Source organism: Candoia aspera, chromosome 6, assembly GCF_035149785.1.
Source record: "Candoia aspera isolate rCanAsp1 chromosome 6, rCanAsp1.hap2, whole genome shotgun sequence".
Lineage (NCBI taxonomy): Eukaryota > Metazoa > Chordata > Lepidosauria > Squamata > Boidae > Candoia > Candoia aspera.
Window position 1 is genome coordinate 52,788,641 of NC_086158.1, and position 7,659 is coordinate 52,796,299.

Below are 7,659 nucleotides of genomic sequence, written 5' to 3' on the forward strand. Positions count from 1 at the left end.
ATACATTATTGATAGTTTAAGGAAATGCCTAACCAGACATGGCCAGAAGGTTTGACAAATATTAAGCATTAACACTCTGCTATTCAGTTTGATTCAATTTTAAAATTCTATGATATATTAAGATATATTGTATCTTATTTTAAGACTGTCTTTTGGAAAACTGGACCACAGAAAGACCAGAACAAATGAATAAAGAAACAAGACGGGATCCTGAACACAAACACACACAGAGAGAGAACTGTAGTACTTAAGTTAAATTGTCAGTGATCAAGGTAGAAGGTTTAACTTCAGAGATGACAATAAGAAAAGACTTGCACAAGAATTTGGTAAAGGCAGATAAAAAGGATGAAAGAGAACCAAAATAGATCATTATTTATTTTTCCTTTCATATTCTAACTCCAGTAGAATTATAAACAAAGTGTGAATGAGCACCAATCAAAAGATCAAGAAAATACATCTTGTTTCTAATTTCTGCTTGTGAATTTTCTCCTCTCTCTCCCCAGCTGAGCATGAATTAAATATAATAATTGTTTCACTCTCAGAGTAGCAAAATCGTCCCTCCCCAAATCATCAATAATTTAGCATTACTCTGTCAAGCCAATGGAATGCATTTACAGGTGCTATTAAGCCACAGCATTGAACTATGCAACAATGATCAATTGTCTTGGCTGTTTATGAACCTTGTAATATATTACATTGTCTTTCTATTTTGGCATCTCTAAGATGTTGTGAATAGTTAAGCACTGAAATAAGCAGGAAAAATTGCTAGATGTTAATACACTGGTAATGAAGAAAATGAGAATAAGATGTGATGAAATATTTGCATATTAATTTCAGTTAAACATGATTTGTTGGGGAAAAATATCGTCCACCAAGTGTAACTATTGTCCAAAAAGCTTTAGAGGGTAGCCCATTATTTACAAGGAAAATTAAGACCACAAACCTACATATACTGACTTTGGAATAAAAACCATGGAATACAAGAATGTTTATTTCTGAGTAGATATGAAAATATGGTGCATATTAATCTTCTTAGTGCACTTCTCTGTATCTGAAATCATAGAAACTTAGGGTTGGAAGGGACCTTGGATGTCTTCTAATCCAATCCCCTGTGCAAGGCAGGAATCCTCAGGGCATCCCAGACAGATGTATTTCCAATCTTTTCTTGAAAACCTTCAGTGATACAGCATTAACTCTCAAGGTAGCAAGCATCCAGTGTTACAGTACCCAGACTTTAGGAGGTAGGCTGTTCCTTAATAGCTCTTAGAGTCAGGAAATTCCTCTTTATTTCAAGATTCAATATCCCTCTGTAAAGCTTCTACCCATTGGTTCTTGTTTTCTCTCAAGTGCTATGGAGAATAAATCCACACTCTCTGCTCTGTGACAGCCCTTTGTGTACTGGAAGGCTACTATCATGTTTCTCCTAGCCTTCTTTTCCTTAGGCTAAACATACCAATCTCCTTTAACTGCTCTTCATAGAATTTAGTCTCTGAGTCCCTCCCCAGCTTTGTCACTTTTCTCTGCACTCTCTTTTTATACTCATCATTGTTGTTGATCATGTTGCTGAACATTTTTTTTAAAACTCATGTAGAATTGTACTAATCATGCCAAATATAAAGGCATTTCCAGCTGGTCAAGAGTGTAATCCTTGTATGACTATCAGAAATACATTCCACTGAGATAAATCAGATTTACTCCAAAGTAAGTGTTACTGGATTGTATTTATACCACAAATACTAAAATGCATCTTCTGCTTCTTGAGAAAACCTGATAACTTGTAGATTAGACTCCCCTAACTTGAGCGTCTTCCAGAAGTATGAACGTCAGCTTGCATGATTGTCAGTATAGTGGCTGGGGAATTCTGGCAATAAAGTCCATACATTTGGAGGGCAATTAAGTTTGGAATGGTTGATGTAGATTGACAATCTATTCTGGCAATAAAGTAAGTAAGCAAAGCTCTTAACTTTCATATTATAATTCGTTCTTGGCACATGACTACAGTTTTACAAGAAAATAAACAAGAATTGGCACAAAAATGGGGAAAGTAGAATCTAATATACAGAAGCCTGCTAATGTAACCTATGTGACAAGGGGGGACTTCTCAGTATCATCATCAGTGACTCAACTAGCAAACAGCAAGAAGGATCAAGACCTTATAAAATAAGGTAGCAAGAACTTACAGGATAAAGGTAAAATATGAAGGGCAAAGAGAAGGGTATTATGTCTGGAGTAATATGTCTGTTATTGTTCAATGGTGGCAAATCTAAATCCTCAAAACAGAGCTTATTAAGAGGTTCCAAAATGGTAACAGTAGGTAATAGCAGCAGGCAACTGACTGGCATGGCAATGAAATTAACAAGGGAGAGAGTGAGATATTCTCAGCTCTGACAAATGAAGGTATGGGTAAGAGAAGGATGAACATGGAACAGTGCAGAGATTCCCCTCCCTCACGAAAACAATATGTGAGATAATATGGACTGTATGGAGAAAATCTATCTATCTATTATCTGTCTGTCTATCTGGTTGCTAGGAGTTAAAAATGACTTGATGGCACATAATCAATCAATCAGTGGACTGTATGGTCTAAGTTACATTTGGGGAACCCCTGAGATCAGGACATCTTCTTAATGAGACAGCAAAGTAAGTTCTTCTGTTGTGTTGGGCAACTGAGACATAAAGATTTTGTATGTGAGCAAAAATGACAGTGTTATTTATGTGTAAAATGCCCATTTTAAGCAAATAAAGCTTAATCGTATCTTTCTGTGATGTGAATGTTAACTTTCTATGAATTGTAACTATAAATATTTGACTTTAAGAGCTTGGACTTTTATTCCATTTCCTTTTTCAGTTATTTTTAAATATTAAGTCTGAAAAACAAGCAAAGCATATCATGTTTATGCTCCTTTTTACTAACATAAAATTTCTTACCCTTCTTACACCCAGTGAGTACATGAGCACACATGATACCTAATGTTGACACTAAAGTGTAAATCACAAAGAGCAGATATCACAAAAGTAGAATGAATAAAATAATAGAAACTGACAACCAAAATCAGAACAAATTCATAACTTCCCTTCTAAATAATAAATTCAAAGTAACTCTTAAAATTCACATGCTATAAATTTGGAAAATAAGTTTAGCTTTTATAATGAATGTTTGTTTTTGATCTACTTTCTTAATCTGGCAGTACAGAACTGTCTCTCACACACTCCCTTTAAGAGAAGTCCTACACTGTTCCAGTCACAACTCCTGAGACATTTTTCCTCCTTTAGAACAATGGACTTTTATGATGGAAAATCAAAATAAATTTGGAAAGCTACCCAGAGAAAGTAAAAAGAGGTGGTGTGGAATGAAGCCAGAGCTTTTTCACTTGCCTCCTCATATCTGTATAATCTTGACCTTCAGGGTTGCCTTTCCTGCTTTCAACATCTAAATGACACCTCAGCTATAATCCTGATTGTAGTGCAAGATCAACGTGAAAAGCCTATCCACATAAAGTATTGTTGGAGAAATGAGAACTGGCAGTCTCATTCATTCTAAATAAGTCTAAACCATAGAATTACATTCTTTGTCTGCATCCCAGATTGCATTTAATAATTCTTTCACTATTACCTGCAAGGAGTACATGTGGGGAACAGCACAAGAGTACTTTTCTCTTTGCATTTTCACTGCTAACAAACAGTAAATAAGTTTTCAGAGTGATTTTTTACTGCCCCCCCCATCAATCAACTTGACATTCTAGTAGTATGAAGTGACCTTTTTATAGACATTTGAGATGACGATGGGAATAAGCAATGAAGGAAGCCTCTGTAGAACATGGTTTGAAAGCATTTATTGTTTTATTTTGCTTGCTTTAAGAGCAATAAAGACGAATCTGGAGACCCTAAATAAGTTCCTAAGGTCAAACAATAATTAAATGTCTACTCAGTGCCCTCTCTGCAGCAAGACATACACTGAGGCAGCTGACATCCTATTACCATAAAGGGCAGCTTCTTGTATGTTGTGTAGGCCACTTGGGAATGAATGAAATAGTGTCTGGAATAGAATGAGTGCAGAATTTGGATGTCATTTTGTTAGTGGAAAAGATCTCCAATTCAAGGGAAGTCATGCCACTCTATCAGAAACATATAACAACAAAACTGGTCTGAACTGCTCTAATGCTGTTGTAACCCTAACCCTGAAACCTTATCTTTGAATGCATAGCTCTGCTGAGAAACAACAAGAAACGGGGACTGCTGCCCTCCTGTCCTGCACGTAGACTTCCCATATGTTTGGCCACCATGGAAACATTAGAAGATAATATATATAGCTCAGGGTTGAATTCTGGAGGCCTTGGTGCTCTCTGAGCTTGGTTGTTTGCTTGCAGGCATTTCATTGCCCAACTAGGTAACATCACCAGTGCTGTCAGGCAATGAACCTCTGTAAGCAAACAACATGCTCAGAGAGTACCAAGGACTCCATGGAAACATTAGTCCGGGTGTTAGATCCAGCAAGGCTCTTTTATTGTCAACATAAACAGTAACATTGCTTTAATTAAACAGCAAGCTTAAATGTTCTTACAAAACTGGTATTGACTTTTAAATACTGTGTGAGTATCTTCTTTGTAAGATTTGTATCATACCATACAAGAAAAAATGTGGCAGCAAATCTGCATTACTCCAATGATTCATAACAAAATCATCTAACCCTGCAGGAGATGTAACATATCCACAGCTTCTCTTGCTGAAAATGCTTCTGGTGTATGTATCTCTTGAACTATTAATAAAATTCTAATTGTGCACCCTGGTAGGAAGCTCTTAATCACCATAGTGATCTTAATTAGGATTGATTTGCAGTCCAGCTGAGAGTTCTTCCTTTACAGCAGGAGATACCTGCTTGCCCTCAAGTATGGCATAAATCTAAAATGGAAGGGGTTTTTTTTTTGTTTATTCCTGAATCTGCTAATAATGAAGAAGTGATGAGCAGTTGTAGCAACAGTCATAATAGTAATACATGGGGTGCAAAGAAAGGCTCGGTAATCAATGCTTTTTTCCTGTGAATAAAAATTATGCATTGCTTCTTTCTTTAAAAAGTATACAAAAAGAATATGAGTCATTCATTTAGCAGATTTACACATGACCAACATGAACTTGATAAAAAAATCTATAGAATTATTTTTAGAGTAAACCTATTAGCAAAATATAAGTCAATCAGTTAAGAACTGTAGCAAGATCCATTTTTTCTTTCTTTTGAGTATTTATTCTTTGCATGCAGTTGTGTTTCTCTAAGGGTTTCCATTAATTTCTGAAGGACTTGCAATTCATGTTTTAGTAGCCAAAGGACAAAAAAAAGAAATCGTATGAGTATGGATATAGTTAAATTTAAATGAACTGAATTTACTTAAACCACAGTATTTGATATACAAATATGTTATTCACATGGTCTATTAAGATTTTCTTAAAGTATAATTCATAAGAATTATCTTCTTACTGCTCAAGCATATCAGGTCTTAATACATCTTGTACCACTTGATCAACATTTTTACTGTAAGCATGCTGAAATTTTCCTTTTCAGTTCATACTCCAAGCTGCAAATGCCATAATTTGTGGCAAACTTCTGGGTTTGCCTAAGAATATCTAGATGTTTCACAATAGACTTAGTTTGCAATATCCAAGGCCAGCACTCAACTCATATACCTTAGGCTATCCTTGCTTTGAATGGGCAGACTTTAAGGACATCCTTCATCTGATCCATCACACAGAGAATGCTAAAGCAACCTAAAAGCCAGGGGTAAACATTACAGATCCTGCATGGCAATTTTGAAAGATCACTACCTTTATGGTTTTGCCCCTCTCTTGATGGTTATACTTGACATTCAGCTCAATAGTGCAGATGTTATCAGTGCTAAGATGATGCAAGATTGTGATGCTTTATCCCCCTCTAATGGTTACTAATAGGTACTCACATGGATTCCTTATATTTATACCTTGATGTAGAGGAAGAATCTAGGACTCTGAATTAGATTTTTGTTTGGTGAAAATATCAGGTTACTTTTTTAAAAAAGAAAAATATCTAGACCTCATGAATTCAGAGCCTTAAACTTGTACCTACAATGTATGTATTTGGCATGTGTCTGTCTTTTCCAATATCCTGTCATTCACCATATGGGGAAATTAATGGACATTGTACAGAATCTTCTGTCTGTCAAACCAGAGGTATTTGTTTTATTAGAAAGCATTTGTCACAAAGATATGAGAAATATGTCTCATATTTTATGTCCCAAGACATAAGAAATATGTCTAGGAGAAAATGCAGGGTTGTTGTTGTTTTTGGCTTACACTGACATATGTTGCTAAATTAGCCATCACTTTGTATGCATTAAATTTGATTTTCAGTGTCATCCTAATGTTCAGGGCCAGATTAGTTATCTTAGAGAATTCATTGAGTTTAAGTAATTATGAAACTATGCCATACAGATCAAGCAATCCAAAGGCTACAGATGTTCCATCTTCATAAATGTACACAATATATTTTCTTGATACAATACTCTGCAAATTTCCCTCCAGACTGAACCTAAAACAATTGAAAGGAACTAATAAACAAATCATTCCCTTCACCCCCAAAACCAACTCCCCTTGGAGATGCTTTCATTAACTTTGCATTTTCCACACAGTGACATCCATTCTTTTTCAATGGTGGAACTATATTTTCAGCCAAAATGAACCAGCTTTTTTCCTCATATCTAATAAATACTTAGCAACAACCACATTTTTGAAAAATAATTTACTCTTAATGGACTACATATCAATGAGAAGTAATGTTCCAATTTTTGTATTGTGTATCATATTCACCACTCAACATGAAATATACTGTAATACTGTAGATAAAAAAGTTATCTTTGAAGCTAGATCCATAGTAGTTTGTATACCAAATAGCATTATAAAAGAGCCACTACATTACCCACCTTCGCTTCACCATGGTGAATAGATGAACGAGAGCTAGATACATGAACAGAATCCTGTAATGTTATTGTACTTAGAAGCCACATAATCCAACTCTTTTTATTTGGAATCAGTGAAAATAGTAATAGAAAAACATTTTACACACACACACACCTCTTATATCCAGGATAGTTTATTTTTATTGTTGACTTTTAACTTCTTGTGGAAATTGCATTTTATTCTGTAAGCAGTCTTGGAGGTCCACTGCATCAAATGACAGGTAAGAAAAATTAATCAAAAGATGGATTCTGAGCACAGATTAAATACAAGTATGGGAATTGGCTCGCATGAAGACCAGCTAAAGAAAATGATTATGAGTAAAAATGAATTTCATGCCAGCTCTGCTTCAAGTTCCATCTTGGCTGTTAATTATATGTAATTTGAATGATTGATTGATTGATTGATTGATTATAAAAGAGTTTTATTTCTGAGAATCCTAACTAATTCAACTGAGGAATGTCAGGAAACACTCATATTATTGCAGTGTTATGCAGAAACGGGCAAACAGCAATGTGTGCCTAATTTTCTACATCATGACTCTTGATATCATCACTCTGATTGGCTGTTAGAATAGAGGGTCCTAGAAGCAGGACTTATCCATCAGTGATGGGTGCTGCTCCACTGCCAATCATCTTCCCACCAATCCTGGAAATGGACTTAAAAGTCAATAACAGAGTG